Raw genomic sequence first — 14,823 nt, 5'->3', positions numbered from 1 at the left:
CTCAGCTGTTCTCGCCACCCTTGCTGAACACGGAGACCAACGGTGCTGGAAGAAGTGTGGTCTGTAGAGGCGACGGGACATGCGACTGACCTACTACGAGCCCCTGGTAGGAACGTGCTCTCTGTGCGTCTAATGCATTTTCATTTCCGTTTTCAGCTTTTTCAATCATCTTCTCTTTTTACAACATGTGACAATTCTAGGCTTCTGTAAATGTTATGCCCCCACATGGTTACAATAATGTAATTTTTCAGATGTTATGTAAAGTGCCATTCCTGGGGCCCTGACGGAGTCTGTGGGTGCCCCCGGCACACAGGGGACACCGCATGAGTGCCTGGCACCGGTGGCCGGGGGACTGCATGCCTGGGCACCACCGGCCTAAAACAAAAAGGAAGGGTCCCGTACCCTGTGAGGCAGCACGGAGGGACCTGGAGAGCATGGTGCTCAGTGAAATAAGCCAGGCAGAGAAAGACAAGTGTCGCAAGATCTCACTCATATGTGGAATCTAATGAACAAAATAAACCGATGAACAAAATAGGTCCAGAGACATGGAAGCATGGAGCAGACTGAGGGATCCCAGGGGAAGGCGGGAGGGGGGCAGGAAGAGATTAACCAGAGAACATATATTCACAGATGCATAACCCATGGACACAGACAATCGTGCTGCGGAGGCCTCGGGGGCAGGTGCGGGTGGAGCAAGCCAGTAGGGGTGAAAAAAGGGGGCGACATCTGTAAGACTTTCAATAATAAAGATAAATTAAAAAAAAAAATCAGAGAGAGGGTTCTTGGCCGACTACCAACCCCAGGGCTCTGCACAGCCAGCTGGCGGACCCAGCCTCGGTCTTCCTGAGAAAAGGCCGATTCCCTTCCTGCAGCGCAGCCCGAGGGGCAGGCCTCCGGTCCCCCCTCACCTACGGTTGCGGCCGTGTTCTGGGGAAAGGCAGCCCTGGACACCACCTCTGGGCCGTCCCCAGGCCTCACTACAGCTGGCCGGGACCTCCCAGAGCAGAGCTTCTACATTCATCCAGAGCCCCGACTTTCGCATCCGTTACCAAGGGGACACCCCCAGGTCACCTGGTACGGAGACCAGCAGGATGCAGGACGGTGGTCCCAAAGCGAAGGACGGCAGGTGCCGGCTCACCCCAACAGCTGCCGCCCGTGAAGCTCCCCAGGGCGGGAGCCGGTGCTAGGGTCCCTCCCCCTAACACCGACGGGTCCTGGCGCGCCCGAAACACAACTGACAAGCCTTTGGCTACACTCGCCGAGAGACAGAGACGCGGCTCAAATAAGTCAAGTCGGAAATGAGAGAAGAACAGTTACGACTGACGCCACAGAAATGCAGAGGGTTATAAGATACTGTGCACAGCTGTGTCCCAACAAATTAGACAAAGTAGGAAAAACAGATTCCTAAACACATACCATAAACACCTCTACCTTTATTGTTGAGACTATTACAGGCGCCCCCCGTTTCCCCCCTTTACCCCCCCCCCGGCTCCCGCCCCACCCCAGGCCTCACTCCACTATGGTCTGTGTCCATGGGCTATGCATATACGCAAAAGTGAACAGAACTATTATTTTTTAATTTAGGAGCCTTCAGAGTGGTTTCTCTTGGAGGTGGTAAGGACTGGTGGGGGTACAAGGTGAACTTTTGTTACCCTAATAATGTTCTCTTTCTTGGTCTGAGTGCTGCTTCGACGGGTGCCTTCACTTTATAGGATTTCATCAAGTTGTATGCTTACGACTTTGCCCTTTCGTACAGATGTTACACCTGCGCCTGTCAGGATTCGGTCCTGCAAAGCAAGAGCACTGTGACTGACCTGCTGTAGGCTCCTACCCGTCTGGAAGAACATGAAAGTACCGAGCGATATTACTCTCCACGACAATGCCCAGGACGCACGTTGTATCAGGGACGGTCACCACTAAAAGCGCAGCAGGAGAGTGTGTCACTAGCAAGCTAGTACTGGAGAGAATGAAATAAATATGACAGCCATCACAGGGACCCAAAAGACGGCAGGAGGGACGGGGAGCCTAGAAGAGCTTTGGGACAAAGGGAACAGTAAGCTGAGAGGTAGGAATGTAAACGTGCCAGGAATCCCATCGCTCTAAGTGCCCTAAATCAGGTCAAAGAAAAATCCAACATAGCCAAAGGCAAAATAGTTTCCCTGTTTTGAAGGCGTGTGGCAGCCTGTCAGGAAGCCGGACTGCCCTGGGGCTGGGGGTGACCTGAGGCAGTTAGTCACCGAATTGGGGAGCGGAGCATGCGGGTGCCTCGTCCTGGGTTCAAACCAATTACTCCCCTTTTCTGGTGCCTTTAAACTAGGTCCTTTGATCCCTTTACACTTCTGGGGAATCTTCTAGAAAGAGGAATCTTCTATAAAACGAAGACAAGAATAGTTTCCACGTCGCCGGTTTTGAGAGGATTAATTGCAGAAAACCCTCAGGAACCTGCCAGGCACCTGTAACAACAGGCAGTGCGCTAGGATTTCACTCCGGGTATTTCTAGACGTGAAGGGAATCGGGGCTCAGCATAAATAACGGGCGCCTGGAGCCCTGCGTTCATCACATCCCTTCATCCCTAACTGTGCAGACATCCCTGTCAGGGAGCCGTTTCTGTCTTTAAATGCAGAGACCATGTTGCTGGACCTCCTGAGTCTTTCCCGCTCCCCCTGGGGTAACACTGTGAGGACGGCTGACACTCTCGGGTCACATTTTCTTTCCCTGGGGACTTTGAAGACAGCGCCTCATTGTCTCCTCACCTGGACTATTATCATCGAGAAGTGGGAGACCAGGCTAATTTTTCCTGCTTTCAGGAGGTATTTTCGGTGTGATTGTCTAAAGAATTCTGCCTTTATTCTTGACGTTGAAAAGGTCAACTTCAGGTTGCACGGAGCCTTTGTCAGAATACCTTGGTTTTCTCGCCGGCCCTTCAGCAGGTTTCATCTCAATTAATTTTGTGTTGCGTCCTGTTCACAGAGGAGGATGCCACTGGGGCTTCAGGCCATTTCTCTGGCCCCCGAGACAGGCCCAGAGCCTGCCTGTGGAGAGAATCAGCCTGGTCCCTTGGCCATGTTCTACTCTTTTCTAAATGAGGGCAGTTCCCACTTACCCTCCGTCAGAGTTGGGCAGAGAAGAGTGGAACATTCAGGGCCTTCCTCTCTCCATCTGGGGCCGTGCACGGGAATTCCTCTGGATTGTGCCGTATTTCCAGCATGATTCCAAGGGGGCAAGCAGTCTGAGGAGCTGGGATTGCTTTTTGCTCTGTCTGCAAGATTCCATTAAGTGTTCCTTGGCTTGAGGTAGTGAACATGATTTCACTAAGAAGCCTTATTTTGTTCATGGAACTTGGCTTTGTTTTGCCATTTGTTTACTCTTTTTTTTCATTTCATCAGAATTTGGAAAAGGAGATTCTATGAAGGTGAATTCCACCTATTACTTATGCTCTTATGTACTTTTGACCAAAAAGGCAATTAAGAGTAAATATATTTGAAAGAGAAAACAGACTTGGAGAGCCCTAGAAGAACACGAAAACTTTCAAGGAGTCAGTAATTTCAGTAAAACAGAGATTCTTTCTTAGTAAGAACTGAAAAATATAGCGAAATAATTTTTTTTTCAATGAACAGAAAGGAATAGGTTCAGAATTAAGGCAAGAATTCTGTGTGCTTCACACAACCACATGAAATTGTTAGGCTGGTGACTGTTAATGTTATGCCTGTACTAACTGTGGAGGGGCCACTGTTTTCTAATGCACGCTGCTTGCATACCGTGGGTGAACTTAATGATTTTCCAAAGTGACAACATCAGTCACCTAAATGAAATACATAAGCATTTCGCAGCAACGCTAGAAAAAGAGTTGAAATGTTAAATAAAAACCAACACTAAAACAGACATTTACACATTTAAAAACTCTGATTGGAAGTGTCAAGAAGTATCTATAGAAAAAATAAATGTCTCTGAGGAAGGCTGTGGGATTCCCGTGATGTACGGAGCTCTCAGTTGCAGCTGCTGGGAGTCTGAAGTTGGACACAAAAGAAGATGACAAGAGCGCCCCCAAATGTTTACCTTGACCGCGGTGTATCAGTGAACTACAAACTACTGTATAGGCTCGTCTATTTGAATTTCAGACGAAAAGCTCCAAAATAAGATGAATTATGCAAAACAAAGTTTTAATACGATCTTCGCCTTTTTTTTAAATGTAGAAATAAGGTCATCCCAAGGTTAAATCAGGAGAAATATTATGAGGATTTTAATGGAAATGGCAAACCCTGAAAGATAAGGAATTTTCTTTAACCTTTAAGAAAGGAATGATGCTATAAAAGCATAGTACAAAATATTGATTCAAAATGATATTTACAAAGAAATTAGAAAAACGGGAGGAAATAATTAAATTATAAAATGTTGAAAATATAAGAATGCTTCTTAATAGCAAAAAGACCAGTGAAAGTTTTAATGAATTATGAGTAGATGTAAAAACTTAGGAAGAGACTACTACAAAAGAAAACACATTTGTTTAAATGTCATTTGGGTGTTGTTTGTTTTGTGGGTTTTTTTGTGAATGGCTGCTGGGTAGTAGTCAGGAATACTTGATCTCTCTCTAAACTGTGCCTCTCCTGGGAAACGTTTAATTTATTTTCAAATCAACTCCCTTCAGAACCTTTGTTTATCTCCTGTTTCCTTTCCCCAAAAGATACTTAGCTTGGGTGGCTATTTTTGCTAAATTACACATTTCCTTAGGCATTGCTTGCTTATTTCTAAATGGTCTTTCTCTAGGGTGATATATGGGACATTTGCTTTGTCTATAATAAAGAATGGCTATGTTTTATTAATGAATTGTCCATGTGAGCATGGAAAAGCTATACACACAAAGTAATTGATTCTGAAATTTGTATATATAAAAATACTTTGTTTTTTGTAAATGATTTGAATCTACAGAATTTATTTTTTAAACTCTGTCATACTTTACGTGTCTAAAACAAACAAAAAAAGGAACACAATACCTACTTCCAAGCTTTTCAGAATCGTTCTCACACTAGGGCGTTTTCGGCACTCGGTTCCTGGGCCCCTGCCAAAGGGCTGCTCTTTACCAGCGCTCAGCTCTCCTGGATGACAGGGCTTCCCGGCCATAACCTTTCATGCTACCTCTCTGGTTGGAGATATATATGTATATATATTCTAGAAAAGGGCAATACTTGGGTGATAGTAGCATAGATATATGATGCATGGATCCGAAGGAGTGTCTTTCTGAGGAAATTGCTGTTCAGGTCCAGTGACAAGAAAGACGGTGGGTCACGCAGCTTTGCCTGGCGTTCCTCACAGATGCAGAGCATCCTGGGCTCCATCCGCTTTTACAGCCGCCCTGACTTGGAGCCACAGCCATCGCCTTTAAAGTAACTGCACTAAACGCTCTCTGATCACACCTGGATGAGCAACAGGGGCTTCTGGGTGACATAACTCTCTTTTTAAAAGATTTACTATAACACGAACGGAGTCTGTAAACTGAAATATAGTTAATACCTGATTTAATGTTGCAAAATAAAATTCAATAGACCTTCCACTGCCCTGGGAGAATTTTAGAATCTCGAATTCCCTATTGTGACATATTAGATGACTGTGTAGTTTATAGGGGCAGGGACTGCATTAGTATCATCTTTCCTGTCACCAGAGGTACTCTTGCTCAGAAAGCCATGTGAACTGCACAGTGTCGTTGTTCAGTAGCAGAGCCCAAGCCCAACCCTACTTTCCTTTTAGCCCCCTGCGGTCTCTTCTCCTGCCAGCTCAAGCATTGTCAGTGCACGTTGTCAATGAGCTTCAGATGTGCATTTGTACATAAATACGGTTTAACGTCCCGGTGTTTTTTTTAACATTTGCCCAAGGATATTTTTTCGATTGCTTTTCAGAGAGAGTGAGAAACACCGATGTGAGAGAGACAGAGACGCATCGATCAGTTGCCTCCCACGTGGGCCCTGACCGGGGCAGGGACGGATCCTGCAACCCAGGTACATGCCCTGGGCCGGAGTCAAACCCAGGACCCTTCTGTCTGCAGGTCGACGCTCTAACCACTGGGCCAAACCAGTCAGGGCTTAACTTCCTATTTTTAATTCTTCATGTACTTCTGCAATGAAAGCTTCCCATTCGAGACACATATCTGGCATTTGATAAGTTTCATATTCATACTACAGAATAAGCCCCTATTGCCCCATGATTCCTTCTTTTTTTGGCTTCCTTTTTGGCATCTTTATGTTACTTAATATTAAGAGCATTTCAAGAACAATGAATCTGATTTTGAAAAGGACTTAGAAATTTTTTTTCAAAGTATTTTTTTTTTTTTAGAAAGGAGATGTATTTCCTTCAAGTACACATGATAATATTTAAGAGGGGAAGGTGCTGTAGAGCAGGACCCGTCACAGGGTGCGAGTTAGCCCTGCAGGTTAGGGACCCGGAGGCGCTGATTTGGAGAGAGCACGTTTCAAGACGGAGGCAGGAATTCGATCGTGGCCTTGGCATGTGTCCTAAAGAAGGTGTTTGCAACACGAGCTCGTGATCTCTTCCCCATGGCGGAGTGTTCACCTAACACCTCTGAGCCGATTTCTTCCTCACGCTGTGGGCTCCGCTGGGTGAACAGGTGCAGTGAACCCTGCATTCCCCGCCTAAGCGCCACTAGGTTGATTTTACAGCCATTACTAATTCACCCGAGGATTTTCCTGGTTGTATCAGATTATTTCAGTGACTAAAGTCCTATATTTTCTAAGGCTGTACATTTAATGTATAGTTCACTTCACGTTCCCCTTAAATTAGCTGCTGGGAGCTATTTAGTACAGTCATGATGGAGGTCAACTGCTTGGAAACATAAAATTACCTTTCATCTCAGTTTGTGGGGTGCTGCCATGGGTCCTTTTCCCAGGAAGGAGAATCTGAGACAGAGATGGGGTCACAGGGGGGGACCATTAGGCAGTGCTCTTAGGAACAGCTCTGTAAGGGGTGACAGAAGCAAGACCAGACAGAAGGGGATGGTGCGCTGTAACAGAGGCCTCGCCTGACACCCTGTGATGGCCTTTGGGAGATGTCTGCCATGAGGACAGGGTGCTGTGTGCTTGCATCACTGCAAAGGTGGGCAACAACCCTAGGAGGCTCCCTTCAGCCAGGGACAATCCCTAGGAGGGCTCAGGTGGGGGCCCTGAGAAGCCAACACTGGCAAAAGCTGGGGATTCAGTCGTTGGTGCCACAGGGGACATCGTGGCCCTGCCCTGCGGCCTCCCCTATAGGTCCCAACGAGTCATGTAACTCAAGGTATCTCCTCGGCGTGGGCCCCTACGGTGTGTGACATCCCAACTTTAGATCCGTTTCTCTGGGAGAAACAGTGGGCTTCAACCTGTTTCCCGGGGGGTCTCCTGCTCAGGCAGTGTTGCGGGGGCACCTCAGGGGCAGGGAGGCACCCCACTTACCGCCTCCTTGCTCCTGACTCGAGGGTGTCCCAACTCCCTTCCGAACGATTCAGCCGGAGCAGCGAGGCCTTTATTTTGGCAATGTTCACTCTGAGTAAGGTTTCTTTTATAAAAGAATAAATAAACCCTCCAGTACAGAATTATTCCGAAAAGTAGGCTGAGATAAAATCATTTTTAAAAGGTGGGCGTGTATTTATGGTGCAAGGTCGTCTGTGAGAGGAAACTACGCCTCAGTCTCCCACGAGCAGCTGAGCCCCAGCCACACGCCGTACAGATTTCTAGTTGCGTACCCACCTCCTGGCAGACACGCCGCCCCCAAATGTCAGCTGGCCTCAGTTTCCCCAAACTTGCATCTTCCTGTCTCTAGTTCACCGAGACCATGCGCTCCGCTCGTGTTCAGCCTCTTAACGCCGTGATCTGGGAAATGGCTCCGGTTTATAAGCAGGGGTAATTAAACAGCTCACCCACTCCGCTTCTCTTTTTTCAGGGACCGTAGTCCTGCACTGTCCTGTCTTTCAATTTTCTGAAACAATTGTTTCATATATTTTGTCCACACATATATATTTTTTTATGGCAGGAGGGTGTGCCCAGCACCATTTACTATGACATGAACAGAATGCTTTCTTTTTTAAATCACGTATAAAACTGACCACAAATTCTAAAATACATACATTTAGAAAGGTATAGATCAGTTATGCTGAGCAATGGAAAAATCTTTAAATAAATCAGTAATACCATCAGTAAGAAATAATATGGAGCACATCTTATGCCTACAAGAATAGATCGAAATTAGGAAATCTATTAATATATTCACTACATGACACAAAATATGGAAACGATGTGATCACATCCATAGATGCTGGTTTTTATGTAAGTCAACATCTCTTCTTGATTTTTTAAGTGTTGTGTTAAGCAGATTTAATTCCCTTAGACAGTTTTTACAAAATCTATCCCTAGCCAAAACATTGTCACTTATATTGGCTATTTACTATGACATGTTTACTTGAGGTTTTCAAGGTATTACAGTAATACAAGACATAAAGGGAGACATAAAATCATCGCTATTTGTAGATAATTTTATTATTTACATAGAAAATCCAAAAGATTCAACTGAAAAAAAGTCAAATATTTAGAGAAATTAGTATGGCAGCGTTGGATTCAAAATTAGCATACATATGCCAATAGCTTTCCTGTCTAGAAATTAATTTGTTAAACCAATAGCAGCTTCTTTTAAAAGATACGCAAAATTGACAGAACTTTAACTAGACTCACCAAGGGAAAAAAAGAGAGGACTTGAGGAAAATCGTAAAGGAAATGAGGAGACATCACAACTGATACCAAATAAATACAAAGTATTATCGAGAGGCTGCTATGAAGGATGAGATGCCAACCAACTGGGCAACCTAGAAGAAATGGACATATTTCTGAAAATATACAACTTTCCAAGGCTAATCATGAAGATACAGAAAAACTGAACAGACCAAATACTAGTAAGGGGTTTGCATCAGTGACCAAAAACCTCCCAACAAATGGAAGCCCAGGACCAGACGCCTTCCCTGAGAAGAAGATTGAGCTGGGCCTGTCACGCCCCCGGATTTCAAACTCTACTGCTCGTCATCAAAACGTCATGGTGCTGGCATAAAAACAGACGCTTAGGTCAATGGAAGACGACAGAGGGCCCAGAAACAAACCCACACATTTATGGTAAATTAATATAACACAAAGGAGCCGAGACTATACAGTGGGGAAAGGACAGTCTCTTTAATAAATGGTGATGGAAAACTCGACAGCCACATGCAAAGGAGTGAAACTGAGCCACTAACTTACACCCTACACAAAAATTAACTCAAAAATGGATTAGAGACACAAGTGCAAGACCTGAGCTAGTTCCTTCCCTCTTTTGAATGAAATTAGAACAAGTCCTGTCGATTTCTTGTCACTTCCATAACAAAATAGCCTTGGATTAGTAATCAGTAAGTGTTGTCTAGCACAAAGACCGTGTTACAGACGCTCCTCAACATATGATAGGATTATGTCCTGGTGAACGCATCTTAAGTTAACAATATCAAAGTCAAAAATGCCTTTTATACTATAGCCATGGTTGTTGACGCTCATGATTGAACAGTTGACTAGCAGCTGACTCACTGCCAATGCCTGGCATCAGGAGAGAGTATCACAGGCATGTGACCAGCCCAAGAAAAGATCAAAATTCAAAAATTGAAGTATGGTTTCTACTGAATACATATCGCTGTTTTGTATCATTGTAAAGTCAAAAAATCATAAGCCAGGGACCACCTGGCACCCTCCTCTTTGGACTCAGCATATGTCTATTGTTAACTTCATCTGACGGTCTTCTCGTGAGCTCCGTGGCCAATCTGCTGTTGGGCACCTCTCACATATATTTCTCTTGGTGAACAGTATACACTCTCTCTGGTTAGTCACTAAAGTTTTTCCTTTGGCCTCTGCTACTTGGAGGGTCATCTTGATACAAATTTTCTATTTAGAGAAAAAATTTAGGCACCTCTATCTATAATTATAAAGATATAATCTCTAAGATACACTGCCAAGGTAAAAAGAAAAATTAAAGTGCATGGGACTTTATTCTGTATACTACCATTTTGAAAGACAGAAAAATGTGCTGCCTACACAGCACAGTGTTTCCTGGTTCAACTTTGGGAGGAGATCTGGGGGGCTGGAGAGCCCGACATTTCATGGTACAACTTTCTGTACCATTTTCTTAAGTTATTTTGCTCTACGAATAAATAAAATTATGCATTTTGTTTTTTAAAACTCAATTTAGATTTTTTCAATTCAAGAGAGATAAAATGATGATGACACAGAACAATTCTTTTTCTCTAAGAAATAATAATAGCTATCATTTAATGAGTGCTTAATATTTGTTATTTAATTTTGTTATTTACGCTCTAATCAGAAAGATATAATAAATCATACTGTTTGAATGAAGCCCATGAAACTCAAAACCTTTTGTATTTTTCAAGTTCACAAAGAGTATTAAAAAACAGAGGCAGGAAGATTTTAATCCATATATATCCCTACAGCACATACTTATCACATTAGATACACTGCCATCCAGACAGCAATTGGCAGAGCCCAGCATACAATGTAGGCTCTTTTAGCAACCAGGGACCTACTCTCTTCTTTGGGAAGTATTTGGAAATTCTAAGGGAAAGGCAGAATAGGGGGGTGAGGGTTAATCGGAAAGAGAACCTGAGTTTTTAAAATCATCTGTGAATAAGTGAACTGCGTCTATACTATATACCAGACACCTAAAAATGAAGAAAATATTTACCCACGTTCCTATCCTCAAACCTCCCAACACCCTGAAGTAGTTACTTAAGCTGTGGAGCTTAGTGTAAAATAAGGATGGAAGGGGAGAGGTTTGTTCGCCATCAAGAAGCTCAGGATGGTGACAGCCGAGCGCTGATGCCAGCAGAGGGCCCGCTGAGCGCGGAGGTGCGGGGCCTGAGACTGCACAGGCCACACGCCCAAGCGGCTGCCCGCCTCCCGCCCCCCCTCAGTCTCACAGATACTTAGGTCAGCCATTAGCTTTTTTACTATATCTTTATTGATTTCAGAGAGAGGAGAGGAGAGCGAGAGAGAGACAGAAACATCAGTGCTGAGAGAGAATCATCGATCGGCTGCCTCCTGCACGCCCCCGACTGGGGATGGAGCCCGCAACCCGGGCCTGTGCCCTGACCGGGAATCGAACCGACACCTCCTGGTCCATAGGTCGATGCTCAACCGCTGAGCCCCGCCCCGCCGGGCCAGCCATTATCTCTTGGCCTTGGTCAACTCAAAATCATGCTGCATTGAATGCATAAAAAGAAGCGTATTTAAAATACTACACTCTCAGCCTGGCTGATGTGACTCAGTGGTTAGAGTGTCCGGCACGCCGAAGGATCGAGGGTCCGGTTTGTGTTCAAGGCCACGTGCCTGGGTTGTGGGCGCGATCCCCAGTGGGGGGCGTGCAGGAAGCAGTTGATCAATGACTCTCTTCACTGATGTTTCTCTCTCTCTCTCCCTTCCTCTCTCTGAAACAAATAAAAATTTTAAATAAATAAATACACAAAATATTTTCAAAAACAATGTTATTTATCAATTCATGTTTTACTTTTTCCAATACTTCTATTCGCATTTAACATATTCAATAACCTCGTCAGTGATACAGCAATGTTTTTATACCTCTTCACCTCAGCACTCAACAAGTCCGAATCCTAGCAACCTGTTGGTGGGCTAGTTCATGCTTCCGAATGGCATGTCTAGCTTTGCATATCCTGGGAACACCACAGAACGTTTAGCAGTAGACTACTGATTTTAAAAAACTACTGTCATTAGAGGAGAAAGAACCTTTGTGATGTTTAGTGAGTGCCAAGACAGAAGAACATTTAATTACCCAGTAGGTGGCCCAGTACAGGGCATCCTCCCGCCACCTCTGCCACAGCCGTGATGAACGGTTAATAAACAAGTGGGTATTGTATGGAATGTGCTGCCTTTTATTCTAGGATCGCACTTGAGAATGTAGGCAGTAAATCAACTCTAATTTTATCAAATAACTTCCCAAAGGAAATAAATTAATTATATGTCTTAGTGTTATGTTTATCAATTTGCATTCAGAGTAAAAACTAGTGTCCTTGGAACACAGCACTTCCTTAATAAATATTTTCATTATAAATAAATGGCTGCATTGAGGAGGTAACGGAAGCTCAGCGAGAATAATGACAGCTATGGAGCTGTCCTACGGTTAAGTCCATTCTGCAAATAGACCGCGGTGCTAAGAGGAGGGACAAAACACATCTTCCTGTCTAAGAGAGTCTGTCGTGCTATGGCGTGGGGAGCGGTCTAGACAGGGGCGAAGTGGACAAAAGATAAGCTGGGTAACCCTGCAGTTCTCCACCCAGGAAATCTGGGACCCATCATAAACTACGACTATGGTAAAATGTCGGGAAAACATATTGAAAGACAAAACGTTCTCCCAACCCAGAAAACTTCTCCATAAAAACAGAAGAGAAAGAAACACTTTTATTACTGAATGAACATTGAACCAGACAGAACGTGACCTGCATCACAGGCTATCCACGGAGAAAGCCCAAAGACAGAAAGGAATCTCACTCTGCTCTAGAGCTAAGAAAACCCGACCCTCCATGCAGACGCCTCCAGATCAGCAATTACTAGCGTTCAAGTCGGGCAACCCGGCACCACCCTCTATCACAGCCCTTTCTAAGCTCACACGACAGCCCGTGACTATCTGGCTTTATGCAAAGGAAACATGAATTTCTCAGATATTTATTAGAGAAAGTAGTTCTGCAAATTGGGGCCCGGCTACAATTGAAGTCAGGCTCCTAACCATCCAGAGAGGCTGGAGACGGAGGCTCTATAGTCCCTATTTACATTCCAAAGAGAGGTTTCTCTGGTCCCTCAGACACTCGTTCCTGGGTGTAAAAGGTGGCAGGAGAGGCTTATTTAGCTTTAAAAAGCTCTCTGTGCACTTCAAAGGGGTGGATAAAGAACTTACAAGCTATCTAAAGTCAACGCTTCAAGGGAGGGGGAGACGTTTTGGCCCTCATTTTAACAGGATTAAGCTTCTTAATTTCCCCTGTATCTGCCCTACAGAGATCGTTTACTGAGAGGGACAGCAAATAGGAAGAGCGGCTGGCAGCACTCCCTCAGAGCCAGCACTGGACGGTCAAGTGCAGACGGAGCCAGTAGTAGCTCGGGCACGTGTGCCTGCTGGGAGTGGGGGGCCGGGTCCAACACAGAAGGAAACTGAACACGTCTGCATGAGGAGGTCACGACCCGGGGCTATGAACCGAGCCGGCGTCCTCCCGAGCGGAGGAAGACGCAGGAGCGCCCTCTGTTTCCCTGGCGCACACCAGCGAAAACGCCGGGCAGCAAGGAGGCACCGCGCAGGCCCTGGGGAGGCCGAGGCCAGCCCTCCACCTTGCGCCTTCCAGCTGTGAGGAAACGCGGCTGCTGCTTACACCTCCCAGTCCCCGTATCTTGTCCTGACCGCCTAAGCGGACGGGTGCACCCAGTAACGAGTTAAACGCAATTGTGAGAAAGGGAGCTAGTCAAGGAGCTGATAAGAAAGCGGATCCAGAGAGCAAGGGAAGGAAATACTCTTGATAGGGAGAGGCCGGCAGAGCTTGGTCTCTGGTCCTCCTGAAAGCGTTCCTCTCTCCTGGCTATTTCTGTTCCTTGCTCATGGCTATTTCTGTTCCTCGAGAAATGCGGTGCTAACTCTTCACCTGAATATGAGGCTGAAGAAGGGGATGGAAGAGACTGGATGTGGACCCGGGTGAGAAACGCTCAATGTGATACGAGGAGAGCGAGATGGGGCATTGCAATGGCCATCCTGCTCATAAATGCAAAATGAAAGCAGCCAGCTTGCTTGTGTGCTTTCATCCAGAAATACCTTTTGTTTGGCTGGTCGCATGGTACAATGGGCTTCGCAGTGCTGGTGTTTGGTGCTGAGCACTGCCTGCTATGGGCTGGATTGTGTCCTCTCCGTCCCCCTGCTGCCCCCAAATTCCTATTTTGAAGCCCGAACTCCCAATATGACGGTATTTGGAGGTGGGCTTTTTGGAGGTCATTAGGATTAGGTTATTCCTAGAGGAATAATTAGAAATACATTTGTCCAGGGCTGACCCTTACGTCTTGGTTGGGGCCAAGAAATTCATAGACATACTTACACATGTATGTATATATGCATGTGTCTGTGTGACATATGTGTAGTATGTATCCATATCCTCATGCAATTTTGTAAATAATCTGTCAAGTTTGGAAAATATTTTAAATCTTGCTACTCAGGATGTGTCCTGTGGGAGTGGGAAGCCATGAGAAATTCAGAAAACACAGCTAACCCAGACCTACTCAATCAGCATATCCATTTTAACAAGACCCAAGGGTGGGTCACACTCCCATTAATGTTTGAGAAGCAGGCTTCAGATGTGTCTAAAATACCTTATGGGAAGGACCTCAGTCAAGGGTAACAGAATATTGTATCAGGAGAGTCCAGCCTTAGCAAATATATGAAAATCAGGCACAGGCAAAGATTCAGGATGGAATAAGCTGATATAATCAGGCAACTGGGCTGGGAATCACACACATTTAAACACTCCATGAGCTGTGCAGTGGAGATCAAGCTCTCCAACTACGGCAAGATAGGAGCCGCACAGATGGGAAAACCAACCATCTTTCAGAGCCTGGGAAATGTAAGTGTTGAAAAGCATGTCCATTGAAGAAACATCCACAGATTGTCTCTAATGTATTTTAGTAAACGTCTGGAAGATGTCAGAAACAAGACAAGAAAGCTTGCTATCATTCCACTCAATGCTTTGGATTATGGAAATGCAACACTCCAAGAAAA

At 45.2% G+C, this 14,823-nt stretch overlaps 1 protein-coding gene across 1 annotated transcript in view; it reads right to left on the bottom strand.

Moving 5' to 3' along the window:
- The window catches only part of LOC308553612 (uncharacterized protein), a gene marked incomplete at its 3' end in the record, with an annotated part of 272,043 nt that overhangs the window by 57,376 nt on the left and 199,844 nt on the right, over window positions 1–14,823 (bottom strand). The window lies entirely within an intron of this gene.

Source organism: Miniopterus schreibersii (assembly GCF_964146895.1).
Source record: "Miniopterus schreibersii genome assembly, chromosome: 2".
Lineage (NCBI taxonomy): Eukaryota > Metazoa > Chordata > Mammalia > Chiroptera > Miniopteridae > Miniopterus > Miniopterus schreibersii.
Note: the sequence above shows the minus strand (reverse complement) of the source record. Positions and strands in the feature narration are given on the sequence as shown.